The sequence below is a fragment of the Balaenoptera physalus genome (assembly GCF_965194825.1).
Source record: "Balaenoptera physalus genome assembly, chromosome: 7".
Lineage (NCBI taxonomy): Eukaryota > Metazoa > Chordata > Mammalia > Artiodactyla > Balaenopteridae > Balaenoptera > Balaenoptera physalus.
The window spans coordinates 91,258,313-91,277,396 of NC_138886.1; the positions used below are offsets into that span (position 1 = coordinate 91,258,313).

General features: G+C 41.7%; 1 pseudogene across 1 annotated transcript in view; it reads left to right on the forward strand.

Moving 5' to 3' along the window:
- The window catches only part of LOC309664490 (dihydropyrimidinase-like), a 78,401-nt pseudogene extending 76,369 nt beyond the window's left edge, over positions 1–2,032 (forward strand). Inside the window, exon 8 of the transcript in view lies at positions 1,708–2,032. The product of the transcript in view is annotated as a dihydropyrimidinase-like (transcript). The remainder of the gene's footprint in view (positions 1–1,707) is intronic.
- The last annotated feature ends 17,052 nt before the right edge of the window (positions 2,033–19,084 follow it).

The following is a 19,084-nucleotide window of genomic DNA, read 5'->3' on the forward strand; positions in this document are numbered from 1 at the left end:
AGAGAAGGGTTGAAGGAAAGTGGAAACAAATCCTGGTTTGCTTGGATGGTCCTGAATTTTACCTGTTAATTACGTTTAGTACCCTTTACACTCTCAGAAGTGTCCCAGTTTGGATGATAAATTATATGGTCACATTAGGTTTAAGTACATACATATAGTTGGGCTTGAAAAATAAACCAGGAGAAGAAAAAACAATGAGACTAAGACCTGAAACGGGGGATGTGGTCAGAGAGTGGGGTATTAAATTAATTTAAAGTTTCAGGTGTGGATTGGCTCCAGGTAACTACAATGTCCAGGGGCTGGGTGGCAGCCAAGGGAAGTTGGTGCTTCATTACCCCGTGTCGATGTTCAAGGTGATGGCAGGATCCAGGGCGAAGGAAAGGACTGAGTCGATAGCGAGCCAAGATGCAAGTCCAGCAAAGCATCCAACCAGACACAGAAAGTGGACAGAGGCTTGGACTTGTGCACAGAGGGCAGGGGTCTTCCTAGTCACTAAGTGATCAGTGTGCTTCAAATTCCACTGTAGGGACACGGTCTCTGTCTTGTTCTCTGCTTTATCCTCTGTGCCTGGCAAAATACCTGGGGCTTGTGTGTGCTCAGTAAATATCTACTGAATGAACGAAGGAAATGCTTTGTATCTGGGAAATCTCATGTGCCTGTGAGGTAGGTTTTATTCCTTGCATTTCATAAGTGAGTGAGTAGGCTCAGAGGAGCTTATTAACTTGCCAGTTTCCTACAGCCAGTAAATGGCAAAGCTAGAATTCAAACTTAGACCTACCTTTCTCCAAAGCCCACACGGTTGATCACTACAATATATTAGTTTTGGTGGTCAAAATAAGACAGATGTACACAAACGTACACACACACATATTTATTTTTTAAGAGCTTTTATATGCTAGGCATTATTCTAAATGCTTTACATATATTTAATCCTCACAACCCCCCTATAAATTAGGAGCTATTACGATCCCCAGTTTATAGCTGAAGCACAGTTTTAAGTAACATGCCCAGGCCCTTAACCACTGTGGTTTACAATTACTTGACTTGCCAGTGAATTTGTGTCCACATTGACAAACAGTAGGATTTACTTACTTCTTATGAATCCCTTTGTTTAGAAAGTCCTGATTTCCAAAGTCTGCTCAAGCACTGAATTAACTCTAGCTGAATCCAGGGTTCTGCTACACAGTTGGCCACCAAAGAGGTATAGTTCCAGATGGGAGATTCTGTAGAAGGCTTGTTACAAGCGGGGACTATCAGGAAAATGAGGAAACACACACACAGATTGCTAGAATCTGAAACAAAAAGCTGAAAGTCTTAGGAGACGTACAACAAAGCACTCTGGGAATATAGACACCTAGAATTGAAACTACAAGAAAAGGTAGAATGTTGGAAAAGCCTGTAAGGTGGTTATAGAACAGAATGTGTGAGGATATGGCAGAGGCCCCAGTGAAAGTTGCACTGGAAGGAATGATTGTTAGGAAGTGTTCCCTGGGCCTTTGTCTGATGCAGATCAACCCCAGTGAAAGAGTGGGGCAATGCCGGTACCCGAGGTCGCCGGGAATTTCTGTGAAAGGGCAGGGCATGGGAGGCACATGATAAATTCACAAGGCTCATTTTTGGTCTCACAATTCACTTAGGGAGCAGAACTTAGCTTTGAATTCAAGAAGTCAATAAGCCACAAGAGAAAAATGAAATGTTCTGTTTCAGACTTGCACGCCTACCCCCGTGGAGCGTGAACCCTATAAGGGAGAAGTCATCACACTGAAATCCAGAGGGACAACAGAAGACTCCACACATGGGACCAGGAAACAGGCCCCCTCCTGAACCCGGTGCTGTCAGTAAGGGATAGTGGGCAGAGAAAGTTTTCCTCCCTGACAGCATATGGAATTAGCATATCTCTTTCTTCCTTAGTGTTTAAAGAGTCCATGGTCAAGGTCAAAGACTTCAAAGTGACCTCAGACTCAAGGACAGTTCAGCCAAAGGGCAGGCTGATAAAAGACCTCTTGACGCAGAACACTTGGATGAGCCTTCCAGGTTGAAGCAGGCCTTGGGCTAGCTGGAGGTTTATTCTCTGAGGCGTCAGGAAACATTGCACAGAGGCCTAGAGAATCAAGTTTGAGCAAGAGGCTTGTAACACAGAGGGAGGCTGTTATTGAGGAAGGTTGGCACTACTTAAAACTGAGAGTGCAAGTTTATAGTCAAAATTGATAAACCGGTTAGGACTTTTATCTGGAAGAAATGAATCTATGTATTGTAAAGGCAACCATATTCTAGAACTTAGAATGGAATGAAAAATGAATCATGTTGCTTTGGGTATAATTTTTCAGGAAAATTATTTGATAGCTTATTTCACATAGTTTTAGAATAATATAGATATGGTCATTTAAAAAACATTTGAGTGCTTCATCAGTTTTCTCTTAGTCTTTTGACATTCAAATCTTTCTTTTTGAAACACATATTATCATCATCCTTGTCAATTTTCTTTTTCTTTTTCTGGGTTTTTTGGGTTTTTTTTTTTCCAGTTGTTTTCTGGTCCTGCTCTGCCAGGTACCTATTTCACCATGGCTTTCCTGTGATTTCAACATTTCTCTAACATCATTTCCACTGACTTCATGAAATCTACATGTTTTGCCAGTTTTGCAATTTCACTAGCCTCTATGGCTTTGTTTTGAGTCAACGTGGCTGAAAGATGCTGCAGTGATACCTTCCGGCCCCTGTGCTTCCTGGTCTGTGCTCTGAACCTTCTGGGTGTGCAGAGAAGCTGAGTTTATATTCCTTCTCCTGGGTAACTAGGCCAAGAGGGATTTTTAAAACATGCAGTAAAATCAGGGCAATTATGTTCTCACTGCAGACACATCTGCCCCGACTTACTCACTTAGATCTGGGGTGTAGTCACACTTTTGACAAAGGATGGTAGGAATCTAGTTTACTCAGTTGTGATTCGTTTTGAACACACAGTAAAAAGGATGATGAAATACATCTACGGAAGAATCACAGGTCTTTTTTCTCAGGTAAGAGATACCTTAAAATACGACTTTTCTCCTCCACTTTGGTTGATGAAAAAATTCGACAATAAGATGACTGAATCCTCTGAAAAGAAAGAATGAAATTACTTTTTTATCTAGAAGCCAATTTTCACTCATCCTTTAGAATTCAGCTTAAATATCACCCTCACTCAGAGGCTTCCCCAGACCCAACACCATAGGGTTAAGTCCCACTTTCTGTTCCTCCATATCAAGGCCACCACGTACCCCATCACAGCACCACACCCAACTGTACTATATCTACATGCTTTACTTGTTGGCCTCCCCCAGGAAACTGAAAGCTCGTTCAGGGCAGGGCTGTCTGGTCCACTGTTATTTCCCCAGCATCTATCAGAGCACCAACTGATGGGCATTCAATGGATAATTATCAGAGGACGTGGAGGAGTTCCTGCTAAGTTCCTGAATTGATACTGATGAACTAAGTGAGAACTTTCAACAAAATAAGGATAAATTTTGTGGAGTATTTTAGTGTAAAGGGGCTTTAAATGAAGACTACTGACTCATTATCTGGTATTTGATTGATCTCTTTGGGAGAATGAAATAGCCTTAGGACTCTACATGAACAAAATCATTTGAAATGAATGTGGGGATCCCTTTGTTGCTTTCCTTAGGCTTTGTCATGAAAATGTTTGTAGAAACATAGTTCTAAATAAATGACATAAGGCAATGGAAAAACATGATTTCAAGCTATTAATATTTAATACCTTGTTTTTCAGGATTGCCTCTGGTATACAAAGTAAGGGTCCCTTTGTCACTAAACAATTGCATTCTCAAGGTCTGTCCAAAGACTAGATGGAATTAGTAGCTTTTTTTTTTTTTTTTTTTAAATATTCACTCCTTCCTCTGATGGGCAGTATGATGTACTGGGAAGCAAAAAAGTGTGGGATCTAAACTTCTATTTCCTAGTTGTGAGGCCTTAAACAATTCTTAAAATTAAAATACATTATGAATTTATCAAAACATACCAAAAGCAAAAAAATTAACATAATCACACTTATATACCTATTATCCTGTTTAAGATAGAAAACTTTACCAGTACAGCTGAAGAGCCCTGTGTGCTTCTCTATTCATTTCCCTTTCCTCCCCCAAGGTAACCAGTGTCTGGAATCTGGTGTTTTATTCCCATGTACAATACATCTTTTATATATTTGCTATATGTGTACATATCTCTAAGCATTGTTTTGTAGTGGTTAAATCTCATAAAAGCATTATATAGTATGTGTTGGTTTTTTCTTTGTTTGTTGGTACGTATTCTTTGGTTTCTGCTTTTTTGCAGTCAACATGTTTGGGAGTTATTTGTTTTGCTAGGTCTAGCTCTAGTTATCCATTTTATTGCTATACAGTATTTCCTTGTATGACCACACCGTAATCTATTTACCCATGTTCCTGTTGATGGACATTTAGGTCGTTTCCATTATCATAAACAACACTGCTATAAGCGTTTTTGTACCTATTTCCTTGTGCTCACTGAGTGCTTCCCTAACGTATATGCCTTGAGTGAAGGGGAGTGGAACTGACGGGTCCAATGGTGGGCGCATTCTCCCCTTAGTTAGATACTGGCAAATTCTTGTCCAAAGTGGAAACGTATGCCCTCCATAACAGAGTGGAAGAGTTTCTGTTGCTCCAGATTCTCACCAACATGAGATATTGTCCAACGTACTAACTTTGCTAATTTGATTCTTTTCAAAGTTATCTTATCGGAGTTTTAATTTGCATTTTCTTGGGTGCTAATGAAGTTGAGCTCCTTTTTATCATGCAGTTTAATTGATCTTACTAAGCGTCAGCGTCTTCATTTATAAGATGAGAATAATAGTATCTTCCTAATGCACAAGGATGCTGTGAGGGTTACAAAGCCCATACTGTGTGGTCAGCATGGGCTAGCTAAGATTACTGCTAATAGTGTCATGATGAAATAATAAACAGTGTGCTGCCCAGAGACTGCCGAAGTCTTGACTGTTCTCCTTCTGTGGCAAAGCTCACCAGGCTTGGTAATGCCAGCTCCTTTGGCAGCTGGAGGAGCATGGAAGCCAAGACCGGAAGGGCGGAGTGAGAGCAGGCACAGGGTGAGGGATTAGCACGGGCCTGGGGAGGGCTCAGTGGGCATGGTGGCCCTGGGTCCTGGCACATGTGAGCAGTCAGCAGGGGCACAAGCAGAAATACGGGGGATGAGCAGAGCCTGGCTCTCAAGTGACGCCTGTAGATCCAGCAGGTCCCAATGGCAGCATCTACCAGCTACACCTGGGACCCTCTTCTCTCAGTGTTTTCTCTCCCCTCTGCCTGCCCACTGGAGAGGAGACAGCATCTTGTGGGGGAAAGAGTGTCGGCCTGTCACTGCCTTTAAAATCACAAAGCTGGATTTGAACCAGGTGATCTAGATGCTTGACGTTCCTGAGCCTGTTTCCCTACTGGTAAGGTGGGAACAATTACTAATACTTCCTTGGCAGGGAAGAGGCGAAAGGATTAACTCAGATGATATGGAAGGTCAGATTCATCCTCTTCTTGTGGCCCTCCCCTACACCTGCTTTTACTCTTTTTTTGCTTTCTTTCTCACTTACCTACTATCGAACCCCCCTGAAGGCACCAATAGATTCATTAGATTTCTTTGTGTCAAACCCACTCCCTTTCCTTCTTTTTGGAGAATATCTGCGGACAAGTTAAAAGGAAATAAAGGCAGTGGATCTATCATTTATTAAACACCTACTGTTTATAGAACACAAACCAAACCCCTCAGTTTTGGCTGCCACTGTCCCTCAACAGTACAGTGAGTAACACAAAGAAGTGCTCAATGAATTCATCTTGGGAAGAGAAGACAAAGAAGATTATGGTGATGGAGGAAGAAGAGAGAAATAATTCACGAATGAAAATCAACACTACAGCAAACCATTATTTGTGTTCAGGGGTCAGGACGGCATTTATCTCAGGAGCTATCCATAGCGTGTCAGGGGAGTTTGTAAAAATCTAAATGGCCAGTTGTGAAATATATTTGCCCACATTTTAACTCAGCCTATAAAATAATCTAACACGATAAAATAACTATGTTATATTTGTTATACAAAATATTTGCAACTGCATTATGATTGAAAGTTCCTTGAGGGCAGGGACAGTTTCTTAACAGCTTGTGCCCCAAACAACACCAGCACAATGATTTACACAGGGCAGACCTTCACGATGGGCTTGGTGAATTGAAATTAATGTACCGTGGCTGAGGGGATTTAAAGGAAAGCGTCTGAATTTGGAAAGGCTCGCTGAAAGAAAAGGATTTAAAATCCTATTGATGAAGACAGTCACACCTGGCAGAGGAGAGAAGGAAGTATATTCTAGGAAAAGGAACAGCGCAGCAAAAGCAGAGGTTGGCTCAGCCAGGGCCATCAGCCAGTGGAGGTTCACTGGGGACTGGCCATTGTGGCTCTATGGGCCAACGGAGTTTTCCAAAACAAGCTGTTGGGGTAAGGAAGTATTAACAGTATTTGCCTTAGAATAGGATGTAGTCTCCACAAGAACACAGAACCTTTGGCATTTTCTTTAATGATTTCTATAAATGTGCACAATAGATCATTAATATAACATTTATTAGGCCCTTATTGAAGCAGAGCAGGACCCATTGGGGCTCCTGGACATGGAAGCCTTTCTGTGTCCCCTGTTTCTTGTTTGTAGGGAATAGACTCCAGCCTCCATGACCTTCCAAAGGGCAGGTTTGAACAGTTGCTAATCAGGGAAGGGAGGGGATGCAGAGACAAGGGAGGAGACCACCTGAGGCCAGATCAAAGGAACCAGAGAAGCTCATCGGGAGACCACCGGAGGCCAGATTAAAGGAGTGCAGGCCCTGCACACACCCTGATCCTTATCAGCAACTCTGCCCCTAAATCATTGCTATAAAACTCCTCACCAAATCCTCCCAGGTTGGGACACATGGTTTTTGAGGCCTGAGCCTGTGATGTCCCCCTTTGCCTGGCAAAGCAGTAAAGCTATTCTTTTCTACTTCACCCAAAACTCTGTCTCCAAGATGCGCTTAGGCACCGGTACACAGAGGCCGAGATTTCGGCATCATTATTAGGTGTCTAGAGCAGCGTTGGAACCTCCCCCGAACCCCGTGTTTGTGCCTGTCCTGTTCATCACCCAGCGAGATTCCGACGGGCGTGTCACCGACCCTCGTCCTGCGCAGGTGCGGCCCTCACTGGGCTGCGGGGCTGAGTGAGCGCTCGCCCCACCCACTCCAACGGGGCATCTCCTCCCATCCGCGCACCAGGAGACTGCTCACCCCTCTGCAGGCAGACATTTGGGAATTCTTTATTCTCCACTCCCCCTCCTCCCAAGGCCTGCATTCTTTTCTTAAGTGGTTTACAGTACTCTGAGTTGCTTTACACCTTATATGCAACTCGCTCTTAAGGCTTCTCTTCTCTGGGGAGTTCTAGTAACAAGACGGCTTGCTTTCTCTTTTCTAAAAGAGCACGGCCCGTCCCCTCCAATCAATATTTACTGGCTCTAGGTCTGCTGAGAGGGAGAGAGGTTTACGTTAAGAAGATGTAGACACAGCCCTCAGGGAGCTTATAATAAAAATGTTACAGGGAGAGGAGTCAAAAAGTTCCTAAGATTCTTAGGAGTGGAACTATGCCGGCAGTGGTGGGATTTCAAGGGAGTTCCTGAAAAAAGGATTTTCTTGTTGTGGTTTTTGTGTTGTTTTGTCCTTCTCCTCCTCCTCCTCCCCCCTGCTCCTCTTTCTTGTAGGCAAAGAAGGAAAAAATGAAGGTTTCTGAATCTTAGTTGTAGGATCCTAGAATCTACCTTTATGCCATGGAGCTAATGAAAGAGGGGAAATTGAAGGCATGAGTTGGTATTTCTTTTTCTTGAAATTCTTTGGAGGACAATGGTCTAACACTAAGAAGGAAAGATTCTTAGACTAAGATGGGAAGGGTGTGGGCAAAGACTCAGAGCCCCAGAAGTTATGCTTCATGCACCAGAGGACACATGACATGGGCAAGGAGCCTGAGATTTGGAATGAGAAGGTGGTTTTCATCACTTCTCAACGTGTGGCTTGGGGAAAGTCACTTAACCTCTCTGAACCTCCATTTCTTGATCCATGAAATGGAAATGATGATACCTGCCCTGCTTACTTTACTGCTTTGAACTGAATGAAGTTTGTGGACAATAAAACATTATGAGTGTTATGAGTATAATATGATGATAATATCAATGCCAGGCTCAAAAAGTCAGTTACTCTGGAAAGCTGGTTTGTAGTAAAAAGAAGATTCAGAATGAGAGAGATTATAAAGGCCATGGGAGATTTTAAAATAGCCTGGTGAGATCACTGTAATTACAGAAGGGCACTTTTAAGGGGAGGGTGACAAGAAAAGGAGAAAATAACTGAGAACTGAACAAGATGTTTAACAGGGGCCACAGAGAAGGAGGAAGTGTTGCTGGGTCCCACTGGAGGAAGCTGGAAGTTTTGTTCACTGATATATAGAGGAATGGGGCTGGGGAAGAGCTTAGAATGTGAGCATTTACTGTGAGTCACTGTACCATCCCTATTGAGTGTCACATGTAAAAGCCAGAGCCAAGAACAGGCATGCCAAGTGAAGGCTAGGACTGCATTCAAGAACCCATGGAGAAGATGCACTGAGCTGGGGGGACCAGCGTGGTGAAAGGAGTTGGACACTCCAGGCAAGTTCTGAGAAAGCTCAGCAGGAGGCGGTGGGAGGAGTTCAGAGCGAACGCACGGATATCTGGGCAGCGAAGGCTGCCAGGAGGTGTAAGGACCTGCCATGGGGATGGGTTGGAAGCCAAGAAGGTCAGTTCAGAAGGAGCTGGAATCCTAGGCAGGGTGGCAAGGATGCTACCTGGTCAGGAAGGAGACTTGGCAGACACCCTAGATTAGGACCAGAGCTACAGGGCAGAGAGAAGCTTGATTCCCAAGAGCGGGACATGAGGACAGTGTTTAGGTCCTGCTCCCCCAGAGAGCAGTTAGGGACAGCAGGCTGCTTGTGGCCTGGGACTATGTCTCATCGCTCTCTGTAGCCTCACTACCTAGCACAGTGCCTGGTGTTCAGAAAGCACTTGATCAGTGTTCGTTGGAATGAACCAACAAATGAATGACAAATGAATAAGGCCAAGTTCAAAATACCCAGTAAGCTTTGAATTTTATTCCTCCCTCTGGTGGCTTTTGACAGCCTTTGGCTTTCTTTCTAGTGCCAGATAGTTCATGTGGAACCACCCTAACGGTCCCTCCTGAGAACTCTTGGCCACCCAGTGTGTCTCCTTCCCTTCTCTTTACGTGGTAGGTGTGCTTGATATGGCCACGTTCCACTTAGCGGCTTGTTTCCTTGGCAACTTGCTTCTTCGTTATGCCACACTCACCCTGCCTCTCATTACCAGGCATTGCCGTATCTTATTCAGATTTCTAACCCTGTCAGTTCCCAGCCGTGTTTACATCCTGTCTGATATAGAATGTCTTACATTAAGGGAACATTGTCTTCTCAGAAAATTAACTTTAAAAATTGCACTTAAACACATTATGGCATGATTTTTTTTCCAACTAGAAATATAAATTTTCTCCACAACTTCCTTGCCAAGAAACAAGTTCCCTTGTCAGCCATTTTCACTGACTCTTTTCAAAACTTTTTTCTCCATGCATATTTTAAAGCCCTGGAAAGAGTCTCCAGGAGAAGCATCTGGCTCCTGAAGTAATGTATGGCTCTCAAACTTTCACCTACATCTGCGGACTCTGCCCCCTGCTGGTCACTGCCATGGTCAGACCACCAGCCATCTCTCCCTTGGTACTGAAGAAGATCTGAACACCATCCCAAGAAAATGTAGGCACAAGAGTCACAGTACATATTTAATTTCATTTTATTGTGTCACTTTTATTAGACCAGTCCATGTGTGTTTTAAGGCTCCCGACATGGTTTTCATCACTTTAATGAAGAAAGATCAAGCTAATCTGTTCTTAGAATCCATCTTGGTCAATTTACAGAGTGTGTCTTGACCTTAGTCTCTTTCTCAGCTGTCAACTATTTTAAGAAACACTCAGATGGGACCCACTAATGCCGGTTCAGGATCACCTCGTCTTTTCTTTTCAAGGCGGATTTTCACATCTGCTGGAAGAACTGTCTGTCACACACCTGCCACTTGTAACCAGTGTGGGTAGGCTTGTCCTTGGTCCAGAGGCTCATCCTGTTCCTCACTTGCGGCCTTTCACCATTCCTTACCTTCCCATAAAGCACCAAATGGATTCCTACATTTGGTGTCTCTCACTTATAAGGTCCCTCATGGCTCAGCTCAGTGTATTGCTGGGATCCTTCATTTAGATCTTTTCCTCAATGCTCAGTGAGACTCTGTGTAGCAGAACATTTATTGTGGCTAAGATATACTTCCAAGTTCCATAGAACAACTTCCCTCTGGTTGTGCAGAGGAAAAAAAAATTCAGTTCTGAAGGACCTACTATATAGCACAAGGAACTACACTCAATATTTTGTAATAACCAATATGAGAAAAGAATCTGAAAAAGAATATATATATAACTGAATCACTTGCTGTGTACCGGAAACTAACACAACATTGTAAATCTACTATACTTCAATTAAAAAAAAGGAAAAAAAATCAATTCTGATTTCTCCTGCCCTTTTCACGCCTGCATTTAGAGTTAGAATGCATCAGAGGATGTGTAAAGTTCATCCTAACCGTGCAGCTATGCTATAACCCAGTAGAAGATATTTTCTAAAGGGTTGGTTATGCATGCCGGACATACCGTACAAGGGGTGATTCTTTTAGGGGAAAGTCTGTGCTGGTTGTTTACTGTACTGGGTTGAATTGTGTCCCCCACAAAAATACCTTCAGGTCCTAATCCCCATTATCCGCCAATGTGACCTTATTTGGAGATACGGTCTTTGCAAATGTAGTCAAATTAAGATGAGGTTATACTGGATTAGGTTTGGTCCGAATACAACGACTGCTGTTCTTAAAAGAAGGGAGAATATTGGACACAGAAGGATGAAGGTCATGTGAAGACAGAGGCAGAAATTGGACTTGTGTTGCCATAAGCCAAAGGATGTGAAGAATTGCCAGTAACCACCAGAAGGCAGAAGAGACAAGGGAAGATTCTCTCCTAGAAACTTTGGAGGAAACATGGCCCCGCCAATGCCTTGAATTCAGCTTCCAGGCTCCAGACTATGAGAGCATACATTTCTGTTGTTTTAAGGCCTCCAATTTGTGGTCATTTGTTACAGCAGTCCTAGGAAACCAATACATTCACCACTGGAAAACTAAATAAAGGCAAGAAGTTTGAAACTTGAGAATTTTGTCCTGCCTCCAAGGTTCAAATCCCCCAAGGATAAATGGGAATTTGCCCAGTTTGTTTCTTGGATATGAGAAAAAAAAATAGAGACATTTTTTCCTCCCCTGACATTGGTATCATTGTTAGCCGTAATATATTAGACTATCATATTTGAGCTACTGCCTAAATATTTACAGCTCCTCCTGGAGTATGAATGCCTAACATCCTGATAAGAGGCTGCTTGAGAGACACACCCCTGACCATGATGCTCAGCTTTGCACCCTCCCTCCATGCCCAGCTAGTGAATTAAACATGACTGCTTGAGTTGACTCCTTAATCTGCAAGGGCAGCAGGCAACTTGGGGGTTGGATGTGATAAGTAATGGGGATTACAAGTGACCATTGTAAATTCTCATCCAAGGAAAAGCTCCGCACAAATTGCTTTTTAGATTATTTTTGTGTTTGTTGTTTTGGGAGAAAGAGTTCTAGAGCTGAGGCTTGATGGAGAAGCTGGAGTAGGGATGGGAGCAAATGCAATGGTTTGGTAAGTAAATGATATTGGCAGTTAACACTGGAACAAAAAAAGGAGATTCAAGGGATGTGCAGCAAGGGAATTGGTTGGGTGTTGGATAGAAGCAGAATTACAAATAAAACTGACTCCTAAGCTGAGAAAATCTGGAAAATATTTGGGTCACTGATCGTGATGGGGAATTGATCTTTGAGACTAAGAAGGGCAAGAAAGAGGGTGATGAGGATGGGGATCTAGCAGCCTCATGAGCTAATAGAGCTTGTAGGGCTCTCAAACTCATTGACTCCAAGGGTCACCCTGAGGCCCACAGAGGGGAAACTACTCAACCAAAATCCTACGGCCAGCGACAGACAGAGCCCAAGTCAGAATCCAGGACTCCTATCATCGTCCTGTATTCTTTCCAAATTAGAAGACTGGAAGAAAGTGGGAAGCTTTAGGCTGAAGCATGTAGATTTTGTAGAACCCCGCTTTATAGCTGGTAACAAACACGGTTCCCGAAAAAGAATGTATGAGCAGAGGCCACAAACCACCAGCTCATGGATTGACCTCGACTCTATTTTTTTAAATTAATTTTTGAATTGATTATTGGGAATTCCCTGGCGGTCCAGTGGTTAGGATTTGGTGCTTTCACTGCTGTGGCCTGGGAACTAAGATCCCACAAGCTACATGGCGCAGCCAAAGAAAAATTTTTTTAATTGATTACTAACATTTAAAAAAGTAAGCAATATATGTGGAATCTAGAAAATGGTACAGATGAACTTAGTGGCAAAGCAGAAATAGAGACACAGATGGAGAGAACAAACGTATGGATACCAAGGGGGGAAGGGAGTGTGGGATGAACTGGGAGATTGGGATTGATATATATACAATACTATGTATAAAATAGATAACTAATGAGAACCTACTGTACAGCACAGGGAACTCTACTCAGTGCTCTGTGGTGACCTAACTGGGAAGGAAATCCAAAAAAGAGGGGATATATGTATACGTATAGCTGATTCACTTTGCTGTGCAGCAGAAACTACAACATTGTAAAGCAACTATACTCCAATAAAAATTAATAAAAAATTAAAATAAATTAATTAAAAAAAAAAAGGCCTTAAAAAAAGAAAAAAGAGTAAGTGAACTCCCCTAAAACTCTGGCTGTCTAGCTGCTCTGGGAAAAGTCAGTGGATCTATGTGACAGGAGGAAGAGCTGCCCTCTGTTTAGATGAGGAAGGCAGGCAGGCAGGCCCAGGGGTGTGTGCCCATCTACCTGGCCGGCTTTGCTAACTTATATTCTCTACCTGGCCCCTGCCGGCCCTGGAGTCTGCCAGCCCTGGGAGAGGCCCTGAGCCTGAGGCCGAGGCCAGAGTTGGGACTGTTAATGGCAGGGGTGAAAAGAACCCGGCAAAGAAACCCAGGCACTAGGAGGACTAGAGAGCCTAGGTCACAGAAGCTAAGGTCTTGTCCAAAAAGTCAGGGACAGACTTTTCATCTATTTTTAGATAAAGCAACAGGATGTGGAAACCAAAAATGTGGTCAGTTCTCCAATACTGCGCGATGGGGATGACTTATGCACAACATCCTCTTTTCCTATTTTTAACTAGATCACAGAAGCTGCATCAGAGGACTGGCTGCTGACTAATCCTGTTGAGGCGCCTTTCTCTGAGTTGCATAAATGTCATCTACACGAGCTAGAGAACATTTGAGAAGGAAAAAGAAAACCCTGTAAAGACTACTGCACATAGGGCATTCTTAAAAATAGTCTTCTGAGTGGTATCAAGGTGTTCTGGGCCACAGCTTTCTGGAAGTTGTCTAGGATTTCATGGCTGAATGGGGCAGACATTCAAAGAGAAATCATTCATTTATTAAAGCTGAATTAATGATCCATGACTTTTTTGGACTCCAAAGTACAGTGATGACAGTTTTTCAGTAGATTACCTGGAGAATTACGCTGATTTTTTCAGCAAAACTATTATCTAGCTGTATAAATATCCCTGCCCCAGGAACAGGCATTTTATTGGAGAAAAGGAATCAGGGATGAAAGCAAAGCGTTGTCAATGCGTTATGGATGAGAACCACATCATGACAATGGCAGGCCTTGAACGTCAGCAGAGAGCTCAGCCATCATGGAAGGCAACCTTCTCACTTTACTGAGGGGGAGATGGAACTGTTGCAGACGGTGTGCAGACCCTGCTCCTCACCCCCGGCCCCCCCAAGCCTCACCACTTCTGTGCGTTCCCGCTGTCCTCCAGTGGCCAGACTCTAAAATCTCTTTGCCTGGGGGCTTTTTTCATAACTGAGGAAAGCCAGATGCGCCAGGGAATAAATACCACCCAGAAGCAGCAGTGGCCCACAATCAGGAACTGGTAGCACTTGGTGTCTAAATACCCCAGGCCCTCACCCCTCAGTGGGATGACCCCTAGGCATGAGCTCTACAAGCTGCTAACAGAGAAAGTAGGCTGCAGGCTTTGGCAGGCAAGTATCTTGCTAGAGTTAATGTAATAATGTTGTTTTGTTTTCAATGTGTGTGTGTATGTCTGTGTGTGTGGTATGTATAGTTTATATATGTATATTTAAGATGTATATATTGTATATATTAATGTATATATGTAAATATGGGTATATAATAAATAATGTATATATGATGTTTATATAAGTTACTTTCTATTTACGGAAGGTGATACTGTTTTTCTATTTACAGTGGTGTTATAAAGTTTCCTTTTGTTTTTTAAAAATTTATTTTGTTGAAGAATAGGTGATTTACAATGTTGTGTTAATTTCTACTGTATAGCAAATGATTCATTTATACATATATATACATTCTTTTTCATATTCTTTTCCGTTATGGTTTATCACAGGATGTCGAATATAGTTCCCTGAGCTACACAGTAGGACCTTGTCGTTTATCCATTCTATACATAATAGTTGCCTCTGCTAGTCCCAAACTCCCAATCCTTCCCTTCCCCATGCCCTGTCCCCCTCGGCAACCACAAGTCTGTTCTCTATGTCTGTGAGTCTGTTTCTGTTTCATAGATAAATTCATTTGTGTCATACTTTAGATTCCACATATAAGTGATATCATATGGTAATCGTCTTTCTCTTTCTGACTTTTGAAGTTTCCTTTTAGAATGAACTTATTTAGGTAAAAATGTTGAGTTGACTTAAAGAACATTTAAGTACACGATAGACCATGCACTATGCTAATATGATAAAAAATGGTGGAGGTTGTACATGAATGACTAAAGTTAGTCTGGGATCTCCTGCTTTGTTTTCAGATCCCTCAGGTGCTTGGGGAACTGCCAAGACGGAGGAGAGGAAGGGAAGCTGGCTTCAGGTCATCAGCCTCTCTTTCAGTCATGGCACCTCTGTCTTTGTTGGGTTAGGAACTGGTGATATAAAGAATGAATTAGAGATACAAACTACTAGACATAAACTAGATAAACAACAAGGATTTACTGTATAGCACAGGGAATTATATTTAATATCTTGTAATAACCTATAATGAAATATAATCTGAAAACAAAAGCTGGATCACTTTGCTGTACACCTGAAACTAACACAACATGGAAAATCAACTATACTTCTATTTTAAAAATACATTGTAGGCTTTGAACTGTACATTTAAAAATTGTTAAAATGGCAAATTTTATGTTCTATATATTTTACCATAATAAAAAATACAAAATAAAAATATATAGGTTTAAAAAAAGGTGACTTAGAGGAAGGGGGGTTTACTGCTTAAAAGAATAGTAGTTGATACGTTTGCAAATTTCAAATGGAGTCCAACACTCAATCGATCGCGAAATTGAGGCCCAGAGAGATTAAATGACATTTCCCAGTTCCCACACAGAGTCGGTGACAAAGCCAGGACAAGGCCCCATTCACTTAACTCCCACCCGTGCTCTTCCCACAGTGCTCACTTCCTGAGGAGGCGGGACTTGAAGAATGGGAGGAAGTGAATGGGTAGAGAAGATTGGAGCGTGCAATGAGGAGGTCCAAGAGAGCAAAGGTGTGAAGGGGGAATGCCGGCGACTCTTCGCAAGCCAGGTGGGAAGAGCTTTTTGACTAAAGGGAAGGTTGGGGCAGAAGCGGAGTGAGAAATAAGGTGGCAAAATAGGCTGGGATCAGATTGGAGGGGAGTTTGAATGCCCAATGGGGAGAATGTTAACTCCCCAGGACCTATGATGCAAATCTCTGAGCTGGGAAACAATAGGTCAGAACCATGCTGCAGGAGGCAGCATGGCAGAAAGTAACTATGCTCAAATATTGTTTCCAGAACACAGTGCAGACAAGTTACTTAGCCTCTCTGTGCCTTGGTTTCTTCACGTACAAAACAGCAACAGCGTCAGAACTTCCCTCATGAAATTTTGGTGAGGATTACTGGAAATAATACACCAAAAACAATATCTAGTATCTAGTAAGGGCTCAATAAATCATAGCTATTATGATTTCTAAGGACTAATTTGACTCAAGAGACAGAAGTGCCTTGGCTGAGCTAGTTAATAGCAGAGCCAGAATTAGGAGTCAGTTCCTGTAATTTCTAACTCAACATTCTTTTTCTTTCATTGTATCATATTTTAAAACAATGGATTATTTATTTTCTGGTATGTATTAGCATTTCGACTTGCAAGACATAGCACTCTTATTCTTTGTGTACAATCATTACAATGGTTTCCTTTTGGAGAAAGAATTTTGATCAATTTCTTTCACTCTCTAATTAATATATCACATTTAGAGTGACTGCACTGTTTGCTTTGAAAAAGAAAGTCTTTCAATTTTCAGGTCTTCAGGCAACTGACATTGCAGCCTGACTTTAAGCCATAAGAAATTACATATGACATTTAGAATATAATAACTATTCTGATTGCTTCTTTGTGTCTGGAGAGAAAACATTTATTTTTACCAAATGTTATCTTTTCCCTCTTTCATCAAATGAATCATCCTTATGACCCAAGAGCGTCTGTTATTCTTTATGCTTCATTGATCAACCATAAAAGAACAAACAAATCAAATACTGAAACTTGGGTGGCAGTTTATTGGTGATTCTCTCCAGGAGACTGTGGTCTCCCGAAGAATCATAGACCTTAAGAGATGGCAGCTTCCTCGGAGATTCCGTATCCCTGCTCCTTCATCTTTATAGACGAGAAAATTCAGTTCAGAAAGGTGAAGTGACTTTTGCAAAGTCATCCAGCTAGTTGATGGAAAAGAGGGATTTTGATCCCATTTTTTTTTTTCTAACTTTGAAAAAAACGAGGGATTTTGATCCCCCACCCCCTTTTTTTTCTGGCATTGCATCATGTCCTGCATCAACTCATGGATTTCTGAAAAGTCTTCCTGCGTTTCAGGCAGACCAGATCCAGTTTGCTGCTTCTTTGTGCAAATAAAGTTTTATTGAAACACAGCCATGCTCATTCCTTTACTGATTGTCTATGGCTGCTTTCTCACTACAGTGGCAGAGGTGAGGGGGTTGCACCAGACCCACATGACTGCAAAGCCTGAAAGACTTACTATCAGTCCCTTCACAAAAAAATTGTGTCAATTTCCATCGTATATCAAGCCTAGTTGAAATTCTGTTTTTTGTTTTTATTCTTTTTGTATCAGACCCTAATGTCAATGTTGAATAAAGTGGGGTTTGGCAGGGAAGAATGGGAAAGAAGAAAGAGAAAGGAAAGAACTAACATTTATTTGTCTCATTGGGGGAGACTTTTTATGTGTCACCCCATTTAATTCTCAAAAAGATGCTGTCAGATTGCTCTTTTAAGCCCCATTTTATAAATAAGAAAACTGAGGCTAAGAGAGATAAAAGCCAAGTTGCCTAAGTTCATGTCACTAATAATTAGCAGGACTAAGGTTTGAATCCAGCCTTCCCCATTCTAAAAATCTCTGTTCTTTCTTCTGTACCGTGTGATTGTCATAGTCAAGGTTACCTTCTATTTTTCAAAATGTGATATACCATCCCTTAAATTGAAAGAGTTGAATTAAAAAATAATATTAGATACCAAATCATATTTGATAAATAGTTAAATACTGGTTACAGTTGTCTAATTCATGATGCCATCATGGGTTTTATTTTCCTTTGGGTGCTCATTTACACAAGTGGGGGAGTTGGACTGCAGAACATAAGAGTATATTTTTTGACAATTAGCATTTTGCATTATTGGCTAAACTTGATGGATTTAATAGCTCCTTCAGCAACTTGTAGAATGGAAGTCTTATGTATATGTCCACACAACTAATTACATAGATACCACATAGATGTGTTTTTATTTAACCAACAATTCCTCCTCTCCAAAGTTGGCTACACTTCTCTAAAGCAGTGTTTACCAATTTGCCTAATCATCTGAATTGCCCGTGAAGACCCTTAGAAGACAGATTCCCAGGACCCTTCCAGGACTCTCTAGTTAGTATATCTGGGTTTAGGTTTGGGAATCCATAATTTTACATTATTTTGTAACCTCGGAAGATAATTCTGATGATTAATCAGCTCTGGGAACCACTACTCTGTAAGGTCATGAAGGGATGGATGTTCGTATCTTTGTCTTAGTCCTTCCTGGTCTTCCCTTACGTCCTCTAACCTGTCCTCTTCCTGAGTCCCACTCGGTGATCAGTGGATACATTGTTACTTGTCTTTGCTGAATGAGGCTGGGGGCGAGGGCACCTCACACACCACACTATGTATTTCCTCAGTGTCCAGTAAAGCAGTGCAGACACTTTCTGCCTTAATTGTAGTTACTGTGTTTAGTTATGCTTTTATTTTTCTCATTGCTTTTTTTGCTTTTCATTTGCATTTGCAAAATTTCCTCAGATACAAATCTGACTAACTTCTGCTTTTTGACTAAAAAGTGAGGTTCATGGACACCCAAAATTTTGATCATAAAAGGCTACTATCCCCTGTACCCTGTTATTCATCTCCCTGTCCTTTCCAACTTTTAAAAATGTCACTGCAACCATTAGCAATTAAAATCAAAAGGTACTTTGTACCCTGAAAGTTTGGTGGTTTCAGAGACGCATTAATTTAAATCTTTCCTCCCCACTGTACAGGGTTTACATTAGCCTAATATAACAGGCTTTTAAATATACATATATAACCACACTCAACCCACATTCATTTTATTAACCAGTTCCTCTCCCATAGTATAAATTCAATAAAATAATTATATATAGTAAGGTGTATATGTTAATCCCAAACTCCTAATTTATCCCTCCCCCACCCCAACATTTCCCCTTTGGTAACCATAGTTTCTTTTCTATGTCTGTGAGT